This window comes from Prionailurus viverrinus, chromosome B4 (genome assembly GCF_022837055.1).
Source record: "Prionailurus viverrinus isolate Anna chromosome B4, UM_Priviv_1.0, whole genome shotgun sequence".
NCBI lineage: Eukaryota > Metazoa > Chordata > Mammalia > Carnivora > Felidae > Prionailurus > Prionailurus viverrinus.
In genome coordinates this window covers 110,580,206-110,602,272 of record NC_062567.1, presented here as the reverse complement: position 1 = coordinate 110,602,272, position 22,067 = coordinate 110,580,206, and the positions used below count along the sequence as shown (strand labels likewise).

At 35.6% G+C, this 22,067-nt stretch overlaps 1 long non-coding RNA gene across 8 annotated transcripts in view; it reads left to right on the top strand.

Moving 5' to 3' along the window:
* Positions 1 to 22,067, top strand: part of LOC125170412 (uncharacterized) — a 437,501-nt gene that overhangs the window by 247,452 nt on the left and 167,982 nt on the right. For all 8 annotated transcript variants that reach the window (XR_007154024.1, XR_007154025.1, XR_007154019.1 and 5 more), the window contains one exon: positions 15,105 to 15,223. This is a non-coding gene — a long non-coding RNA (uncharacterized LOC125170412). The remainder of the gene's footprint in view (positions 1 to 15,104; positions 15,224 to 22,067) is intronic.

The window sequence follows — 22,067 nt, the reverse complement described above, 5'->3', positions numbered from 1 at the left end:
CTGAGGGTCTGACTGACTTCTAATTTAGCACACTTCTAGGGCTGACTGTGAACTTCCCAGGAGCTGGAGGAGTGGAGGAGCCAGGGGCCTTCCCTCCCTACCTTCGCCCTCTGGCTCTTTAAGGATAAACCCAGATCACAGGCATCTCTCCGGAAGGATCTTTCCTGTATCTCTGGCACCTGAATTGTTGTGACTGCTGCCCCAGGGATGGGCCCCTGGACTGCCTGATCCTGACAGCCCTGAGGCTTGCAGGCAGAATTCCACAGTGCAGCAGTAAACAGAGAAGCAGTTTTTAAATGAGCTCTGGAACGTCCCTCCCTTCCCCCCAGCCATATCAGCTCAGCACCCAGGGAGCAGATAAAAATCCCTATCTTCTAGTTTCTCCCTGGAAGGGGCTTCACATACTTTCCGAGCTGCTGTTTGAGGGTCTGGATTCTAATTATCCTGCATCTAGGTGGTAACTGTGACCCTCTTCTGTGAGACACTGATGGTTCTTGGCATACCTTCAACTCCTGGGAGCCACTAAGAAAAGTGATGGTGGCTTGGACAATCACAACAGTTTGAGGCACAACTGGGATCTCGGGCCAAGCTAATAAAGGGTTAATATACAAAATATACAAAGCACACAGGCAAATCTATAGCAATAATAATAATAATAATAATAATAATAATAATGGACAAAGAACTAGATAGACATTAAAAAATACATACAAATGGCCAACGAGTACATAAAAAGGTGCCCAGTAACACTAGTCATTAATGCAAATCAAATGCACATCAAAACTACAAAGTCACCTCACATCTGTTAGGATGTCTATTATCAAAAATTTTTAAAAGAAAAAGAAAGAAAGAACAAATACTGTTGAGGATGTGAAGAAAAGGAAATTTTGGGGCTGTTGGTAGGAATGTAAGCTAGTACAACCACTATGGAAAACAGTATGGGGGCTCCTCAAGAAATTAATAATTGAACTACCATATTGTAGTAAATCCCCTCCCTAAGGAATGTGTTGGAGGCCTTCTCAGAACAAAGGAAGGCAACATGCAATGTGGCCCAATCAACTCCTATACACGGATGCATAACTCTGACATGACTGCAACTTGGACTGTGCCCAGACTATATGTGTCACCATATATGGGAGACAGAGAAGTAGAAATTGCATAAAAGGCCATACCCCGCTATGCTTGGGACTCAGCCTTTTTGGGGTCTTAGCCCACTGAGCCTGTGCTGGTATGAATAAAGCTTCTTCCTGGAAAGAGGAGTGTCAGTGTCCCGTCTCTCTTTGCGAGAATCCTGCTACAGTATAATTCAGCAATCCTACTTCTGGTTATATATCCAAAGGAAATGAAATCACTATCTCAAAGAGATATCTGTGCCTTCATTGCAGCATTATTAACAATAACAGATTCATTGCAGAATTATTAACAATAGCCAAGGTATGGAGACAACTTAAGTGTTTATTGATGGATGAGTGGATAAAGAATATGTAGTATATATGCACAATGGAACGTTATTCAGCCTTAAAAAGAAGGAAATCCTGACATTTGCAACTACACGGATGAAACTGCAGGACATTATACTAAGTTAAATAAGCCAAACAAAGAAAGACAAATAATGCCTACTATTATTTATGTATCAAACAAACAAACAAACAAAAAAGTTGAACTTATGGAAATAGAGACTGGGGGAGGGGGAAATAGGGTAGAGGCTGGTAAAGAAGTTTGAAGCTCCAGTTATAACATGACTAAGGTCTAAGGTTCTAATGTATATATAGTTGATAACACTATACTGTATAATTGAAATTTACTGAGAGTAGAACATCTAAGTGTTCTTACAAAAAAAAAAAAAGATCTATGTGTGAGGTGATGGATGTGTTCATTAACTCAATGGTGGTAATCCTTTCACAATGTATACACATAACAAATCATCACATTGTACACTTTAAGTATCTTACGATTCTATTTGCCAATTATACCTCAATAATGTTGAAAAGAAAAAGAAAGGAAAACAAATAGTTTTGGAATCCCAATGTTTTTTGATAGTTCAATGATTTAATCCTTAAAATACTGTATTTTCAACAAAAGGACACCTTCCCCCTTGAAAATCATCTCTTGATGCTTAAACTTTAAAGAACAACAAAATATTTTATTTAAGTATATACATACTACATCAACAGTCTTCAGTTATTTTTAGTCATTATAACTGATCAATTAACATCAAATCAAACCAATACTACAATTAAATAAATCTTTTTATTCATGATAAAAAATACTTTTAAAGCAATGGAGTGTTTTTGTGGTTGTGTTTGATTGCCTTGTTATTGTTTGTTGGTTAATTATTTGGGGGATGTTTCATTTGTATAGCCATTATATGTTTCTCGTGTGTAGGCATGAACTTAGGTTTATTATTTAAATTCAAAATGGAAAAAGGACTGAGAAAAATATGTTACCATGTGATTTTAAAATTTGGTTTATAGAATTTGGTTTGTGAGTGGATGCCTCAGACGTAAGGCGGGTTGGAGAGTGGTGTTGAGAGTAGCTTAAAGAAGAAAAAAGAATCAATAAAAATGGCAGACCGTTTATATAAAGTTGCATTCCTAACTTTATACTTTCAACTATATCAGCTCTAGGGAATGGGAAGCACATGTGTTTGCTCGGTTAGTCATTATTTAACAGAAGACCTTAAATAAAACTGGGTAGGTGACTTTCTTCAATTTCCATTGCATCATGACCTCTTCTATTTTATTCATAAGCTTTCTATTTATTTAAAGTCTGAATCAAGATGTTGCTCTAAATCTTAACCATTCGCAAGTTTTTAAGATTTCAAGGTAACTTCTATATTTTCGCTATTATAAACAATTCTGTAGTACACATCTTTATGGGTATATTTTTCCTATATGTTAGATTATTTTCTTTGGATGCTAGAATGGAGGTTTATGGGTGAAATGCAGGAACGTATTGAAGGCTCCTGATACATGTTGCCAAATTATTTCCAAAAACTTTCTGGCAGTTGCAGCTGAAATATATAAGCCCAATAGTATTATCATGTTGACTTTCCTTTTTTGTTGTTTCGGTTTTTTTGTTCCTATTATTAATTGAGGTATAATTTATACACAGCAAAAACTGCCTTTTTAGTTGTGCAGTTTGTTGAATTTGACAATTATAGACTGAGTACAACCAAAACCGCAATGAATTTTTAGAATATTTCCATCACCCTAAAAAGTTGCCTTGTGCATCGATGTAGTGAGGTACTACTGATTTTATTTTTGTCGTTATAATTTTTTCTTTCTTCCAAAATACAACACATAAATGGCAACAATAGGGTATGTAACATCTTCAGCTGGCTTCTTTTACTTAGCTTGACGCTAACAACATCATGTTGTTGATGTATCATTAGCTTGTTCCTTTTTTGCCTAGTGGTGTTCTACTCTATAGATGAACCACAATTTGTATACCCATTCAGTAGTTGATGGAAGGTGAATGGGTTTGCAGCTTTTGATTATTATCAATTTTTTATGATCTTTCATGAAGATAATCATGCAGACCTTGTGTAGAGCTATTTTCAACCCTTGTAAAAATACTTTGTAGTGGGATGGTTGGTTCCTATGTTAAGGATGTATTTAACCTTCTACCATACTGCCAGAGTGTCTTATGGAATGGCTATACCATTTTCCATTCTCATCAGCAGTCTGTGGGAGGTGGAAATGCTTTACATCTTCACCAGTATTTTTTTTTCTTTTTGTTACTTTAGCCAAGCTAGTAGCCATGTAATGATATCTCATTGTGATTTACATTAGAATTTTCCGAATGATTAATGATGCCAAATATCTTTTCTTATGCTTATTTGATATCTCTAGGGTTTTTTTTGGTGTGGATATGAAGTTTCTCTCCAAAAATGTTGTACACTTATACTGATTTGGGTCTCTTATTATGATGTGTTCTGGGAGTTCTTTTGGTAGCCAACAGTTTTAATTTTGAAGTTTAAATGATCAGTTTGTATTTTGTGGTTTGTGCCTTTGTGTACTCTAAGAACATTTGCCTTCCCCAAGATCACAAAGGTTTTCTTCTATATTTTCTTCTAGAAGTTTTATATATCTAAGTTTCACATTTAGGTCTATTTGGGAGTTAATCTTTTATAGGATGTGTGGGAAGAGAAGGGATGAAGTGACTAGGGGCTTTTTTTTTTTTTTTTTCCATAGCGCAATTTGTTGAAAAGGGTATTCTTTCTTTCTAGAATTACCTTGGCACATTACATTTCTAAAAAAAATCAATTGACCATAGACATGTGGGTCTTTTTTAGACTCTCCATTGTTTCATCAATCAATACATCTATTCTGCCACTAAAACCACAATGTCTTGATTACTGGAACTTTATAGTAAGTCTTGAAATCAGGCTGTGTCCTCCAAATTTGTTCTGTTTCAAATTGGTTGGGCTGTCTAGGGCCAATTGCTTTTCCATGTAAATTATAGGGTTACCTTCCCAATATCTAAAAATAAGCCTCCTTGGACTGTGATTAGTATTTTTTGGAGTCTACCTATCAATTTAAGAATAATTAGCAATGTAACAATATTGAGTTTTCCAATCCATGAACAGAGTATATCTCTCAATTTATTTAGATCATTTTAAATTTCTTCTAGGGACACCTGGGTGGCTCAGTCAGTTAAGCATCTTACTTCGACTCAGCTCGCATTCTTGTGTTCACAAGTTCAGGCCCACATCATGCTCTATGCTGACAGCCTGCTTCGGATTCTGTGTCTCCCTCTCTCTCTCTGCCCCTCCCCTGCTTGTGCTCTGTCTCTCTCTCTCTCTCTCTCTCTCTCTCTCAAAAATAAACAAACATTTTAAAAGAATTCTTTCATCAGTGTTTTTTATTATTAGATTAGTTAGAAATATCTCTAGGTATTTCATGTTTCCTTTTACATGCTACTATAACTTATGAAGATTTTAAAATTTATTTCAATATCCAGTTGGTCAGTACAAGTATATAAAAATATAATTGAGTTTTGTAAGTTGACTATGTATCCAGTGACCCTTCAAAACTCTTTTATAATTTCTAGAAGGTATTTTGTAGATTCTCTTCATTTTATATTCATAGATGACTATAATTCACTGCAGGTAATTATAATCACATTTCTTCATTTTAAGACTGTATGCCTTTTAATATACTTATCTTGTCTTATCACAAGGCTAGGACCTCCCATACAGTACTGCATAGAAGTTCTGAGATTGGATATCTTATTATTTACTACCTTATTAGGAAACCCTATTTTTTTCTTAATTTAAATTCAATTTAGTCAACATACAGTGTCATATTGGCTTCAGGAGTAGAATTTAGTGATTCCTTACATATATATAACACCCAGTGCTCATCCCAACAAGCGCCCTCCTTAATGCCCATCACCCATCTAGCCCATTCCCCACCACCTCCCCTCTAGCAACCCTCAGTTTGTTTTCTATATTGAAGACTCTCTTATGGTTTGCCTCCCTCTCTGTGTCTATCTTATTTTATTTTTCCTTCCCTTCCCTTATGTTCATCTGTTTTGCTTCTTAAATTCCACATAGAGTGAAATCATGATATTTGCCTTTCTCTGACTTACTTCACTTAGCATGATATACTCTAGTTCTATCCATATTGTTGGAATTGGAAAGATTTCATTCTTTTTGATTGCCAAATAATAGCCCATTGTATATATATGCCACATCTTTTTATTCATTCATCAGTAGAGGGACATTTGGGCTCTTTCCATAATTCGGTTGCTAGTGCTGCTATAAACACTGGGATGCATGTGCCTCTTTGAATAAGCATTTTTGTGTCCTTTGGATAAATACCTAGTAGTGCAATTGTTGAATCGTAGGGTAGTTCTATTTTTAATTTTTTGAGGATCCTCCATACTGGAAAAATCCTATTCTTTTATTGCTAAGTACATTGTCAGTTATCAGTTTTGTAGACCCCCTTTATCAAGTTGAGGAGGTTCCCTTTTTTTGTAAATTTATTTATTTATTTTTTTGAGAGATACAGAGATAGCACAAGTTGGGGAGGGGCAGAGAGAGAGAGGGAGAGTGAGAATCCCGACCAGGCTCCGGGCTGCCAGCCCAGAGCCCGACTTGGGGCTCAAACCCATGAAACCGTGAGATCATGACCTGAGCCGAAACCAAGAGTCATATGTTTAACAGACTGAGCCACCTAGGTGCCCCAAGGAGGTTCCCTTTCATTGTTACATTGCTGAAGGATTTTTAGAACAGATGTTGAGTTTTTCTCAAATGCTTTTATTGTAACTACTGAGGTAATACATTTTTCTACTACGTTGTTTAATATAGTGAGTTACAAGGATTGATTTTCAAATGGTGACTGTCTTGTATTTCAGAGATAAATAATACTCATTCATTTTGAATCATTCTTTTTTATGTTTCTAAATTTGATTTGCTAATGATTTCTTAGAGAATTTTATATCTGTGTTCATGTGAAGATACTGGACCATGTGAAGCTTTTTTTTTTTTTTTAATGCTGTTTCGTATTGATCTATTTTAAGTTTTCTTGTAGTGGTCCTGTTTGATTTTGGTATCAATAGGCCTCATAAAATCAGCTGGAAAGTGTTCTTTCATCTTTCATTTTCATAAAGAGTTTGTGTAAAATTGGCATAATTCCTTATATGTTTCATAGAATTCACACATCCTGCCACCTGGGCCTGGAATTTACTTTGCAGGAGACTTTAGGCTATAAATTTAAATTGCTTAATAGATATCAGACTATTTTGGTTATCTCCTTCGTGAGTGAGCTTCAGTAGTTTGTATATTTCCAGAAATTTATTCATTCTAAGTTTCAATCTAAGTTTTAAAATTTCTAAGCATAAAATTCTGCTATTATCCTTTTTAAGATCTGTAGTTACGGTCTCTCTCTTATTCTAGGTATTGATAATATTTACTTATTTTCTTCCTTTCAGCATGTTGGCTACAGTTTTATCGATTTGACTGAACTTCTGAAAGAACTAGTTTTTAGATTCATTGATTTTATTTTTTATTGTTTATTGTTATTTCATTAAGTCCTCTTTATTATTTCCTTCCTTCTGATTGCATTAGTTACACTTTTTGTAGTTTTTAAAGTTATGGCTTAATTTTAATTGGAGACATTTCTAATACAATAATTTGTTATGATTATCTCCATGTGCTGCTTTAGCTATGTCCCTCAAGTTTGATATGTTGTATTTTTATTTTAATTCACTGCAAAATTCTCTGTAATCTGCCTCCCTCCCCCCTTTAAATTATGGATTGTTTGGAATTGTTTTATTTAAATCCAAATATTTGGGTTTTGCAGATTCTTTCTGCTATCAATATCTGCTTTATTTCCATTGTGGCTAGATAAATTACTTTGTTTCATTTAAGTCTTTTAATATGTTGATGTTTGTCTTCTGACCCATACTGTGGTCTATCTTGGTGAATATTCTCTGTGTACAATGAAAGAATGTGTATTCTGTTCTTTTGATGTAAAGTGTTCTATAAATGTCAATTAGAACAAATTGACTAATAATATTATTCTTTTATATCCTCTCTATCTTTAGTTATTTTCTGTCTTCTTGTTTTATTACTGAGAAACTTTGTACTCTCTAACTATATTGGTTGATCTGTCTCTTTCTCCTTTTAGATCTTTCAGTTTCTGTTTCATATATTTTGATGATCTATAAGGTGAATACATGATTAGGATTGTTATGTCTTCTTAAGAATTGATTCCTTTATCAGCACAAAACCATGGTTTCATAGAGTCTGGCAGAAGACACAAAACCCATGGGTCAGAGACAAAGCCTGTTATTACTCACAGCAAAGAAAATAGTATGAATTTCATGTTTACATCAATTTCCCTTTTCCCTAAATCTCCTGAGTGCAAGCCGAAGGTAAGCCCAGGTGGATTCTGTATACACAGTATACATATGAGGAACACTGAACTTAGGAAATTTCACTCTCATAAAGAGGGTTGCTAGGTACCTTGCCCAACATTTTCCCTGGAGGACATTGTCTTTATTATCCTGGACAGCAAAAAAATCTTCCCTATGTCTTAGATATAAAAGGAGACACTATATCTGTCTTTCAATCTGTTTACTACACAAACATCTTTAAAAGGATTGTCTATAATAAAAGCTATCAAAATATGTGAGAATATGTTAGAGACTGATGGAGAATTGTTTCCTAACAGTGTCCCTCTTTATGCCTGGAGATACTCCTTATTTTATATTATGTTTTGTGTATTAACATAGCCAGTAGCTCTTCCTTTTGATCAGTATTGGCTTGGCATTATTTTTTTCATCCTTTTTCTTTTAACTTACCAGTATCTTTATATTTTAAGTGGTCTTTTTGTGGGGAGCATTTGGTCTTAATTATTTACCCTATCTGACACTCTGCCTTTTAGTTGAGGTATGTAGGTAATTTATGTTAAATGTAATTATTAAAATAAATGAATTTAGGGGCACCTGGGTGGCTCAATCAATTAAAAATCCAACTCTTGATTTTGGTTCAGGTCATGATCTCATGCATGGTTCATGGGTTCGAGCCCTACATCAGGCTCCATGCTGACGGTGCGAAGCCTGCTTGGGATTCTGTCTCCTTTTCTTTCTGCCCCTCCCCTGCTTGTTCTCTATCTTTTTTTTCTCAAAATAAATAAATAAACATTAAAAAAGTAAATGAATTTAAATTTACTAACATACTATTATTTTGTATTTGCATCATCGGTTACTTTTTCTCCTTTGTTGTTATTTTTCTATAGTTACAACATAGTCTGCCTTCAGATTATACCACTGCAAACTATATTCCATTTCACTTCATTTTGCAACTGTATACTTCTGTTTTCTCACTTCCAGCCATTTTGCTATTTTGTTATATTTTACCTCTATGTAATGTATTAAAAACGTCATAAAGTATTGTTATTATTTTTTATTTAGATACTAATTTTTTTAGTCTGTTAAAAATAAGAAGGAAATCTCTTATACTTAATTTATATGATTTCTGGGGTTAATTATTTATATAAATTCAAATTTTCATGTGTCATCTTAATTCTCTTCTCCCTGAAGCACATGCCTTAACAGTTCTCGTAGTGCAGATATGTTGATAATGTCTTCTCTAAGCTTTTGCTTGTTTGAAAAAAATCTGTTTTTGTCATTACTTTTTTCCTGTTTGTCTTAAGTTTAATTTATTCCTCTCTCTACTTTACTGAAGGAGAAGCTTTGGCTATTGATTTTAGACATTTCATTATTTGTAATACATGAATTTAATGCTATAAATTTCCCTTAAACACCGCTTTTGCTGCATCCCACCAATTTTGATAATTTTATATTTTCATTGTCTTTTGATTTTTAAATTTATCTTGAAACGTCTCTGTCCCATATGTTACTTAGTAGGGTGTTAATTAATTTTCAAGGGGAGCTGATTTTCTTGTGCTTTTTTATGTCTTAAGTGAAACCAAGACTTTCAGTTAGCTATAATTTGTCTTTTTTTTTTTCCATCTTAGAGAGATTGAACATTTTTCCATTTATTTATTCATCACTCTATTCCATTGACTCTAAAGCATGCTTTTTTTTTAACACTGAAATTAAGATGTATTTTACAACTGAATTCCTTTCTCAATCGTAGTTGATCAGGCTATTTTGTTTATTATTGCCTGAGTAAAGATGTAATTATCATTGCCTGAGTATGGGTGTCTGATTTGCAGTGGGGAGGACTTGGATACAATACGCTAATGAAAGTTTTCAAACGCTTAATACATAGTGTGGCAATAAACAGCAAGAATGACAAAACAGAAGTATGTGGCTGCATTCCTGAAATTGAAATCAAAAGCAGAGTGATCCTACATAATTATAAGATGGCTTAAAAACGGAGTACCATTAGCTTTGATTTCCTATGTAGACTCTTAAGAAATGCTGTACCACTGATAATTCTTTTGGTTTAGAGGGTGATATCATATGAGACAATGTGGACTCAATGACTCTGATTCAAATGATTAAGAAGACTCAGATTCTGAATAGGAAGACATTTTAGGAATGCCTTACCGAATATCATTTCCTGATTTTTTCTTTTTATGATATATGAGACAAGTATGATCAAAATTAGTGTTTAAATAAGTCCAAAAAAAACTTATTTTAGTATTTGAAATAAAAAGTCTAAGTGATCAGCAGGTATTATGTCACTTGATTGGATGATTTTATTTCTTTCTCAGCCGGACAAAAAATAAGGTGCCTAAGAATGATACGAGATTCACTAAAATATGATGATTGACGTATATTTTATTTGTAGTAATTTTTAACAATTAATTTTTTAAAAATTTTTTTTTTTTTTCAACGTTTATTTATTTTTGGGACAGAGAGAGACAGAGCATGAACGGGGGAGGGGCAGAGAGAGAGGGAGACACAGAATCGGAAACAGGCTCCAGGCTCTGAGCCATCAGCCCAGAGCCCGACGCGGGGCTCGAACTCACGGACCAGGAGATCGTGACCTGGCTGAAGTCGGACGCTTAACCGACTGCGCCACCCAGGTGCCCCAACAATTAATTTTTTAACATACTCTTATTTTGTGAACTTTTTCCTTCTGTACAAAATCTTTTTATTGCCGTTTTTAAAAAGTGTTAGTTTCTTCATCCCCCACATAAATATTTATTTCAAATCTTTAAATATTTACTTTAATCTATAATCATCTATACATTTTGCCTACATAACAAAATAAAATTTCATCCAACAAATACAAGCCAAAATCAAAGACCATCAAAGCAGGAAAAAAGAAAGGAAGAAAGGATAAAGGCAGGCTGACATTTCTTCTTTAGAGCAGATTTCATTGTTTAGACATTGCCATGGCAATGAGATTCGTCAAATATTCAAAGCTTTGTTTGATATCAAAGTATAAAAATTATAAAAATGGAATATTATTGCTTTAGCAGAAAGAGTAACTTCATAGATAAATTTCTGACATAAGTATAATTGCACTGTGCTTCCAACCTCTGATAAAGAAGACTGTAACGGTAAGAGTAAAACCCTTTGACACTGTTTTTCTTTCTTTTTTTTTGTTTTTTTTTTTAGAATTTTATTCAATCTCCACCTTTTTTTAAGAAAAATGTTTGTCTCCCTAAACTTGCCACAGTTACTTATTTGACTTACTTTTGCCACTCTTGTCAAGATTCTGGTAATGGAAGGTCTCTATTGGTATGGCCTTGTCTATGGAGCCAGAACTGGAAATTGTTTCCATCGTGTATTACTTATCAGCTGAGTGAATTTTGGCAAACCACCTAAGGCATTAAAATAATAATCCTTTATAGAATACTTCTTGTTCAGGTAACATATAAAACACTTTCTGCATTTCATTCCATTTAGTTTCCTCAAGAAGCCAATGGAGAAGCCACTATTATTATCTCTATTTTATAAATCAAGCACTATCAAGGTTACTATAGAACTAAATGAAAGAATGTGTATTTAAAATACTCTTGATTTAGAGAGTAGGCACTCAATATGATGATGATAATTATGTCAACGAGGCTGACAAAAGTGGTAATAGTGATAAAATGACCAAGATAAAATTTCTATGCATCAGCATTATGCCATCATCTTAGATGAATATGATTTTAACTATTAGAAATACAGCATCAAAAGTTTATTTAATACGCACTTATGAACACCCTTTTATGGCCATACTTTTGAAGGCATAAAGACTAAGATATAATGAATTTTCTAGGAATCTCTAGATTAGTAGGAAAGGAAAAAGATGGTCAAAAAGGAGAAAAATATTAAGAGAAGAAATGATGAAGGAGGGAAGGGAAGAAATGAGAAAGCAGAGAGAAGACCAAAAGGAAGAAAGAAAGGAAGGCAGGGTAACCTTGTAGGAAATGCAGTTGGCTTCATTTGGATTGCACAATAGGAGGTATATTCCAGTCTCTAATACATGCCATGCATCAGTGCCCATATTCAGAAATCAGCTGCTGAGAAGACATGTGTAAACACAGCAGAACATTTTTCTTAAGGATGTGTGGTGATGCATAGCGCCTGTCACACTGGAATCTGGCTTTATGCAAAATGACTGCTGGATCACTGGTCCTAATTCAGTGTGCCAGCTGTAAAAAAAAAATAATAATAAAAATAAAGAAGAAGAAGAAGAAGAAAGAAGAAAAAAAGCACTGTAGCACATATGTGTACAATTGATGTGAAATGATGCTAAATTATGAAATCCAGTGAGAACATGACGGATTTTTTTTTTCATTCATGCTGTGACCAGTTTTTTTTTTTTTTCTGAATATGCATAACTAAGGATTATGGAAAGGGTGGGGATGGAGAGGGAGAAATAGAGAAGAGGGAGGGGAAAAAGGGCAGAACTTCCAGCTGCTTCAAATCCCTTGGAAAGAGGTTTGGTACAAATTCTATCAAGAAAAATAGGTGCATTCAATAGCTTTAGGTGCATTTTGTGCCAACCCAGTTAATATGTCAAAATGTTCTGCTTTAAGCAAGAAGACAGAAACGCTTTTGCCACACCACAAAGGGGCATCTTAATCCCATCTCTCCTTTGTGGCCCTCCAAGAAAATAGCATTATGTAAGCATCTGATTTGCATCAGGGGGGCAGCCTTGATTTCTGAGAAGGCTGCTTGCAATTCAATAAGCTCCATGCACAATGTTGCCTTTCATGTGATTCCTTATGGTGTGGTGGATAATGATCATAATACTTTTTTCCCCAATGGAGAACACTGAGGCATTGCTGCAGAATCAGACTTTGTCTCTGTGCAAGTTAGGGGGCATTTGAAGATTGAGAGAGATGAGTCTTCATATTTATGACCTGGATTAAGAAAGTTTGCAAAAGGGCATTAGGTACATAGAAGCAAGGCTGAATTGATGGCCTAGAAATGAAGACTGTGACAGTTTAAAAAGGGAAGGAGGAGGAAAAGTGGGAGGAGAGAGAGAGAGAAGGAGGGGAAGAGGTAGAGGAAAAAAAAGAGAGAGAGAGGAGGGAGAGACATAGCAGACAGAGAGAGAGATAGGCATGAAAAGAGTCAGAGAGAAGACCAAGGAAAAACAGAAGTTGCGCAGGCGAGATCATGGGGTAGAAAAGCAATTTTGCAACCCTTAAGAAGGTCACAAGTTCACATGAAATTCATCAAATGGTCATTTCCCTAATTCATTCCTCTCAGCTTTTTGAATATGCTGGTTATGCCACAGGATCTTGTAAAGCCTGGGGTTTTCTTTCTATTTCCTACTTTGAGTAGTTAAATAGCAACCACCTCCTTTATGGTTCTGCAAATCTTAGTTCTGTTTCCATCTGAGCTGAGTTGTCAAAAAGTTAACAATCTAGAACTGTTTTCTGCCTTGGCCTGCTTATTCCTTGACAGAAAATAGTTGATGTACTTCGTAACGTGATGGGCATGGCTATGGGTCACTAACTTGGGCCTGCCAGGTAAGGTGGCCGCGGTATAGGAAGCAACTTTCAAACACAGACATGTCTGCAAATGTGACAGAAATGAGTAGCCCTACTATAAGGAAGGAGAAATAATAAAAACCATGGTTGTCAATGGCGAGGACCTAGAGAACAGGGTTCACACATCTTGTGGCAATCACCACAAAGCCAGGCACAGGACGATGCACAGAAAAGGTGCTCCGTGTTCATCATTGTTCATTCAAAATCATGAACTCATTGTCTTGGTGCCTATAATGAAAACAAGAATGAAACAAAATTCCTACTCTCGGGTCGCTTAACGTCAAGCAGGGGTGACGCAGGTAAAGCAGCAGAAGAAACATGAATATCTCTAAGGTGTTGTTCTCAAATGACTTTTATGTCCCCAATTTGTTCCAAATGGCATGTGATGTTTTGGAGACATGAAAATCATCATACAGAGTTTCTTCATTTGACAATACTGACATTTTGAGCCAGATGATTTCTTGTGAAGTGGGCTATTCTCTTGTGTATTGTAGGACGATTGGTAGCATCCTTGACCTCTATGCACTCACTCGATGCCAGTAGCAGCCCACCCCCAGTCGTAACCACCACAGATGCCCCCAGAGACATTGCCAAATGTGCCCTTGGGGGACAAAATGTCCCTAGTTGAAAAATACTGCTATAGAGCCTTTGGTTCTTTCTCTCTTTTTTCTTTTTTTCTGATTGCTCTTTGGATTTATAGCAGCCTTTGTTATTTTTTATCATATATGCATTAGGGACGATTTCCTGGACTTTCTCTGGAATAATTCTCCTTCCACAGTATGGAAGCATAGGGGCACTCCATTAGAGACTACATTCCCAGCTTCCTTTGCAGGTAGAAATGGCCACGTGACTCAGTTTAGTAACTAAGTAAGCTATTAGTGACACTTACAAGCACTGTCAGTGAAATAAACAGCAAACTTTTCTACTTACCCATTCCTTTTTACTATGAGCTGGAACTTGGACAGGGTTGACCCAGCTTCAAGGATGAAAGAAAGGTATCACCCTAAAATACTGAAGCCACTGTTTCAGTGTCTCTTTGTTACAGAAACTTAGCCTTTATGATCCTATCTGTTTGAATCCTAATAGATGTATAATATATGGATGATTTCATCCACATGTATATTTTATGTACATGCTCACATATGATCAATGTGCAGAATTTCTGGTTAGGCAAGATATTTAGAAAGAGAAAAATATATAAATAGGTGCATGTCCATATAAGAATATTTCTTTAAAAGCTATAGGAACCTAGATAATGGAGTAATTAATTCTGCCAATGTGGCTTCTGGGGTATAAGTGATGAATAAGTTTGTCAGAAAGATTAATGAACCAATGAAAGATCGTTCTCTCGTTTCACAACTCCAAAGGCTTTCATCCAGAAAGAGATGGTGGTGGCTATGTAGACTGATGGCTCCAGTGACCATCTGAGTCACAATGAGATTCCGGTTTAGGCCAATCACTTAGCTGCACTCCTATCTCACTAGGATGATCACCAGACTTCTGGAAGCGATAGGTGCTTTAGCACAGACAACCGACACCTGAATACTGAGTGTTCTGATTAAAAAAAGCTCTACATTTCTTTTGCCATGCGTATGGGGTCTCGGAAAAAAAGTATGTTAAGAGAATGTTATGGTTCTTTTAATGATGCCTCTTTCTGTGTGTTCTTCTTCTATTTTCCAGTGATTGTGGTTGCCTATCACATCGATTGCCCTCTCCCCTCACATAAATGCTTCCCTCTAAAGAGTCACATTGCCATCCAGGAAAACAGACTAATATTTGAAATTATCCTTATTTAAAAGGTACGTGATGATTTAATAAATTTTCGTAAGTTAAACTAAACTCAAACCGTTTTCTGAAAATCAGTAGGCATTATCCAGCTTATTTGTGTAATTGAAAGAATTAGCTATGTGAAAAAGGAATTGAGTTGCCCCGGCATCATTTTTTCCTAGAAATTTGTGTTCTCTCAAATGGAAAAAAAAAACCATGTCACATTTTAAGGTGGGTCACAATTACATCTCATCATAATAAACTCCAACATTTCTTATACATTAATAAATCAGTGAAATTTCTCACTAAACCTTACCATGCTTATCTTTTGCCACATTTGTTCAAATATAATTGGTGTTTTTCCAGTGTGGCATACTCTAAACTTCTCACATACTTGAATCTATATAATACTGTCATGAATCTTAGTATCAACTTTTCTTACCTATTATTTTCTTTTTACTGTACGCACTAAATCTCTTTGAAAAACAATTATAAGAAATTTAATTCCCACCCACCCTGCCCCCCAAGAAAAGTTTTTGTCTGTCCTTTTCTCCTGTTTGATAGTGACGAGAAACCCTGTCTATTCATTTAATCCTTTCTTCTAGCAGCAACTCAATAATGTTAATTCTTTCCTTTGAAGACACCATGTGCTCCCTCGTGGATATTGTAATGAAGCAGTAACACTCCAGAGAGTTTAATTGTGAAAAGGTGTCAATAAATTTTTCTTAAAAATTTAATTGAAAATCTGCTAAAATATTTAATAAGACCTTACAATGCAATGCTAATGCTAACTACCCAGATGTAGCACGGACTTCACAGGTTACAAGAACAGTCCCTGATAAGACTGCCCTTATGCCAGACATGAGCTACAAGTTTAGGAGTGTCCACACCACCCACACTTCAGATCGATTGGCTACCAATTTGGGGGCTTCCACTGTTCCCTCAGATTCAATAATTCACTGGGATCACTCACAGAACTTAGGAAAATGCCATATATATATATATATATATATATATATATGCACACACAATTGCCATATATAGGCAATATATAGGAAATATAGGAAATAGGCATATATAGGAAAATGCCATATATATATATATATATATATATATATATATATATACACACACAATTACACTTTTATTACAAACGGTTACAAATCTGAACCAGCCAGAGAGAGAGACACATAGGATAAAGCCTGTGAGTGTCCCAAATGTGAAGCTTCCCTGTCCTCAGGACACATCACCCTCCTGGCCTTTAGACAGATTATTACCAACCAGGGAAGCCCACCTGAATGCCAGAGTCCAGAGTTTTTATTGGGGTTTCCTTACATAGGCATGATTAATTGATTCATTGACCACAGGATTAAAATCACTCTCCAGCTTTTACCCACTCCCTAGAGGTCAGAGGACAGGCAGATGTATGATATCATATGGTGACCCAAAGCTCCAACCTTCTAATCACACGATTAATTTTTCTGATATGTCTAGGTCCCATCCTGAAACTATCTGGGGGTACGGCATGAAGGGACATACCTTATTTGTATAGATGCAGGGGTGGCCCCAGGGACTCACCAGGAAAAACAAAGACACTCCTATAGCTTAAGAAATTCCAAGGATTTCAGAACTCTGTCCCAGGAACCTGGGACAAAGACAAGACAAATTATTATACAACTGTTTTACTTTTAAAAACAACCTCAAGAGTATATATATATATATACATTATCAAAATATTCACTTAGTTAGTTTAATGCTTTTTTATCTACTACTAATCTTTTCAGGAAGAAGAGTATAAAAGAAATTTGGGGGAAAAAAGGACCAAGAACAGAGTATATGTGTTAGGAACAGCCTTTGGCAAAATTGTGAAATAGTTGAACATTAAAATATAACAAGTTGGAAGGATCTCAGAAATTCTCTATTCTTAGGTTATTTTTCTGTAGAAAAAAAATTAGGTCTGGAGAATTAAGTGATTTGTCCTAGGTAAAAAAGAAAATTAACTCTCAGATCAGAATCAAAATTCAAATCTCCCAGCTCTTTCCACTGTGCTGCTCAAGTATTTTTCTGGAGCCTGCCCCAACTCTTCTTTCAGGGCTCACACCTCCTACTTTCCGCACCCCGCCCCCCTTCCCCCCCCCCCCCCCCCACCTCTTGGGACACTTGAGGATACTTAACTGTCTTCTTTCCCTGCTGTTCCCTTCTACCCCTCCCTCTTAGTTCCTTCACAACTCCTGGGGGGCCAAAAAGTGAACTATAAATTCTCTTTCCTGCAAGTTCTGATCTTTGAAATCTGGCAAGGGCAGAAATGTGCTAATTAACTCATTTACATCTCTCCTAGATAACATGGTGCCTTGATCCATTTCTTAAAATTAACCTTCTAAATTGGTGTTAATGAAGAGGATTTCAGAAAGGAGGCCCTGGGTGCTTTTGTGTACATGGGTGGTTTTATATGGCACAGAAGGCCGAATCTGAGGAAGTGAAAAGGAACTCTCTTACAGATTGGGCAGTTAACAGGGTGTGCTGCTTAATGTGATAGGAGAAAGAATCAGAACAAAGGAAGTGCATGCTGACTGGTCCTCTTATGGTATATCTCCTCTTCTCACAGAGTAACCTTTCTAGGATGTAAATCTTATCCGAAACCCAGAGCTGAGTCTGTCAGTTCCTTTCCATGATGTTCAGTTAGCGTTGCATGCAATGGTTTTCTTGATCTAGCTTCTGCCTATCTTGCAGCCTAATCTCTATCCACTCCAAGGAATATCACATTGTACCCATCAACCACATTATCCTACTCCTTGCCTTCCACATGCTGTTCCCTTTGCCTGGAATTCTCTTCTACTAATCTTTCTAGGCCTCTTTAATGCATACAGGGAACTCTGAAAAATCAGCCTAAAATTATTTTTCTTTTAATATTTCCCTAATACTCAGATTTGGTTAAGGTATCCCTCTTCTAGTGTCTTTTACCAATCTTTAGAAACCTCCGAATTAGCACTTTTCATAATGTAATCTTTATCAAGTGTTATCAGTCTTTCCCAAATGGATTATCAATTCCCAAAACACAAAGACTATGTGTTAGTTGACTTGGTATCTTCAGAACCTGGCATATAGCATGAGCTAAATTAATGTTTGATGAATGAATGAATGCATGCAAGAAAAATATATACCATTGTCCTCATTCACCTTTATCTTTCCTAGAAAATTATGAAAAGAAGTTCTTAGAGACTTATGAAAAGGTCTTTAAATATCTACTTTAGGTCTTGGAAGAATCAGTAACTTTAATAAAACTGTGTGTATGCATGTGTAAAATCTCTATCTCAATTTTTCAGTGTTCACAGGATGTTATTTTGAAATTGCATTTCACATCATAAATTTTTTTCAAGAGAATGTGTTATGATCTTTGTTTTCAAATATAAACAGTAGCATTTGCAGGCTGGACTGAAAGGTAAATGTTAGAAATTCTCATTCCTTGCAGTGGTAAATATTTCAAAAGAATTGAAAGAACGAGATTCCCAGCAGCATCCACAATTGCCATAGCCACTATTATATTTTGACAAATACCGATGGGACTTTGGCCATGTCTTTTACAAATATCACAAGATTGTTTGTTGTTGCTGTTGTTGTTGTTGTTTTTCAACTTAAAGGCCAGTGTTTTCACCTGGCTTCTGCTGTCGGGGCATTGTCTTCTTACCATAAACCCATTTCATAATTTACTCAATTCCATACAGTTCACAGAATGTGTAAACAAAAGTCTAAGTGCATGATATTGTAAATTCTCCAAAATCAAAGATAAGCATCTATTGACAAAGCTGTGGGATAGCAGCTTCTGGCCTCCTCCAAATTCACCATCGTTACTCGTTCTCACTTCCACAAGGCCAGAGCTCTTTGCTTGGATTTTTATTGAAAAGAATATAAATAATGGATGAGTTAGTTGACATGTAAGGTATTATGTAATACCTACCTCTTCCAAAAGTCACATTTCAAAGATAAGAGCCTATATATATTCAGACTGAGAATTTTTTATGGTGTGAAATGTTTGTACATGTGAGTGGACAAAGGGATAGCAATTGATTTTTAAAATATGGATCATAAAAATGTTCATTTAATAATATAGCAGAATGGAATTATTTATGTCAACTATTCCAGCTTTGCTTATCAGATGTTGGCATCAAAAAAGATTAATGAGGGGCGCCTATGTGGCTCAGTCAGTTAAGCTTCCAACTCTTGATTTCAACTCAGGTTACAATCTCATGGTTCGTGAGTTCAAGCCCTATGTGGGGCCACATGCTGACAACACGGAGTCTGCTTATGATTCTCTCTCTCCCTCTGTCTCTCTACTCGCACGTGTGTGTGTGTGTGTGTGCGCGTGTGTGTGCGCGTGCATGTGTACGTGCTCTCTCAAAATAAGTAAACACTTAAAAATTTTAAAACAGGATTAATGATATTTGAGCTGTTTATCTTTTGATTGGTTTATACTATTTTCACATATTCATAGGTAATATCTTTTGAAAATTTGGGCTTCCATTTTAGTATGTGCATAGGTAGGTTCTCTGATTTTGCATCTCCGGCAGACCTCTATGGCTCCTATAATGATGTTGGCAATATTTACTTGGCTATCATAACATTAGCACAATGGGAAAAATAAACCAAGACACAAATAATGTTGCATAATATAGTCCATGGGATTAATAAAAGTTGAGAAACATTATAGTTTCCTTTAGCAAGATCTAAGGATCTAAAAACAGTTCTATTTCTTTTAATTAATTACGCAGGATTATATCTTTGGTGGGGGGGGGCGTGTAGGCTCCATTTTGGTATGTTTTAGATAATTTAAAAAAATTAAACTCAAGCAACAATAAAAATGTTTTCTCTTTTAAGACTGAAATCTCAAATTTTAGAATATTGTAGCTAATAGTCACTTGACTTAAATATATGTACAATTACGACAATTTAGGCATTAAGCATACTACCTAATATAGGATATCCATAGTCTTGGGTAAAGTTGCCAAAGTAAAATAGTATATACTTTTAGATTCATATTGCTGTGTTTTACTGTATGGTTTAGAAGAAATTATATTTGCAAGGTGATCTCAAAGCTCCCTGTGAAACGTTACACAGTTTAGATACAATTCTGATACTTGGGATGTACCTGGGCAAATGGCTGGTGAATCATCATTTTCTATTGAATCTGGGTTTTCTTCCTGATAACTAAATCTCTACTATGTACATAGTCTGTTAGAACAATTGGGCAATGTATCTGATATGGCCATTAAAATTGCTAAAGTTTAGGTAATGTTGACCAGGTATGGCAATAATAATAATAATAATAATAATAATAATAATAACAATAACAATAACTATTATTATTGTTATTATTATTATTATGGTAGAGATAATACATTCTTTTGGGAAAAAATGATTGTTTTCTCTCAATTGGTCCTCTTGTGTGTCCAACTCTCATGTTCCCAGCTTTACTCTGGCAATTCAATTAAATTCGAGAGAGGGAGGAGGGCATATTCAAAGACGACTTGAACAATGCATTTTCCTGTTCATGCTGATGCCTAAAAGACATTTAGAACACACAGTGGCTGGTTTTCAGGATTTATAGTAACTTAATTCAAATACCTTGCTGATCCTATGGGTGGACTCAAAACAGGCTATAAATGGCAATAAACACTAAAAGAAAGTTCTGTGGTATACTGGTGGTAGTGTTTTTGTAAAATGTCTCCTCTTCCTATGAACACTCTGATGTAAAAAGGTTGCAGACCACACTGAGATTGTAGAGGTCAACAAGGTTAGAACATTGAGTTCTGCCAGTGACTTGCTGTGTGGTCTCCAGGAAAGATATTTAAACTTTCAGGGTTTCCACCTCCCCATGTATGGAAGAGAAATAATAACACTTAAATATTTCTCAGAGTATTGCTTTAATTAATTCTTCTGAAAGGCTTTGAAATAAGCATCAAAGAGATTCACTCATGTGCTTCAGCTTTTGATTTTATTTGTTAATGAGGGAGAACATATTTTACATGGAGGAAAAAATTCTTGACAATACAAATGGTAAAATTCTTTGCATTATATTAAATTTATTCTACATGACTTCATTAAGATCACTAGAGAAATAGGCAAAGGCCTTTCCATTTCATGTGGGTGTCCAGAGATAGTGACCTCCACCTTATAGCCACTACCACCCCCAAATAAGCATCATGCCACATTACATAATGTTGTATATTTGGGAAGTTTTCATGTTAGAAGCTTTCCTGATATTACTTAGGGTTGATAACATCACTGAATTGACTAAAATGTGTTTTCCAGTTAAGGTAATTTCAATGGAAAGTAACGGAAAACTCATACTGGCTTCAATAATGGAAGACATGCTTATTGAATGGCAAAGATCAGAGATGACAAATAGTAGTAATTGCTTTGCACTAGGCTATGCTATAGAAAGAATTCCAAAATGCAGTAGCTTACAACAAAGGTTTCTTTGAGGCAGGCTACTTCTCTACTTCAAGTGTCTACTTTATCCTGGTATGCAGGCTGAAGGAGCTACCCCTACTAGAAGATCTCAGGGGATAATACAAAGAGAAATGGCACAACTATATGCTGGCTTTTCAAGCATCTTCTCAGAAGTCACATGTATTTTTTTGCAAATCACAAAGCAGTTTGCATGGCAAAGGATGGTGTCAATGGGGTGGTTAAATATGATTCTTAGAGGGATAAGCAGTGAATATTCTGGAATAACAATGCAACCTACCACTTAGAATCAAGTTCAGATGCAATTTGATCAGGGCCAGCTCCATTTCCCTGAGTCACCACCCTACTTCATCTACTGGCTTTGACACCAGATAATTTTTCTTCATGGTCGTAAACTGGCAATCATTCTAG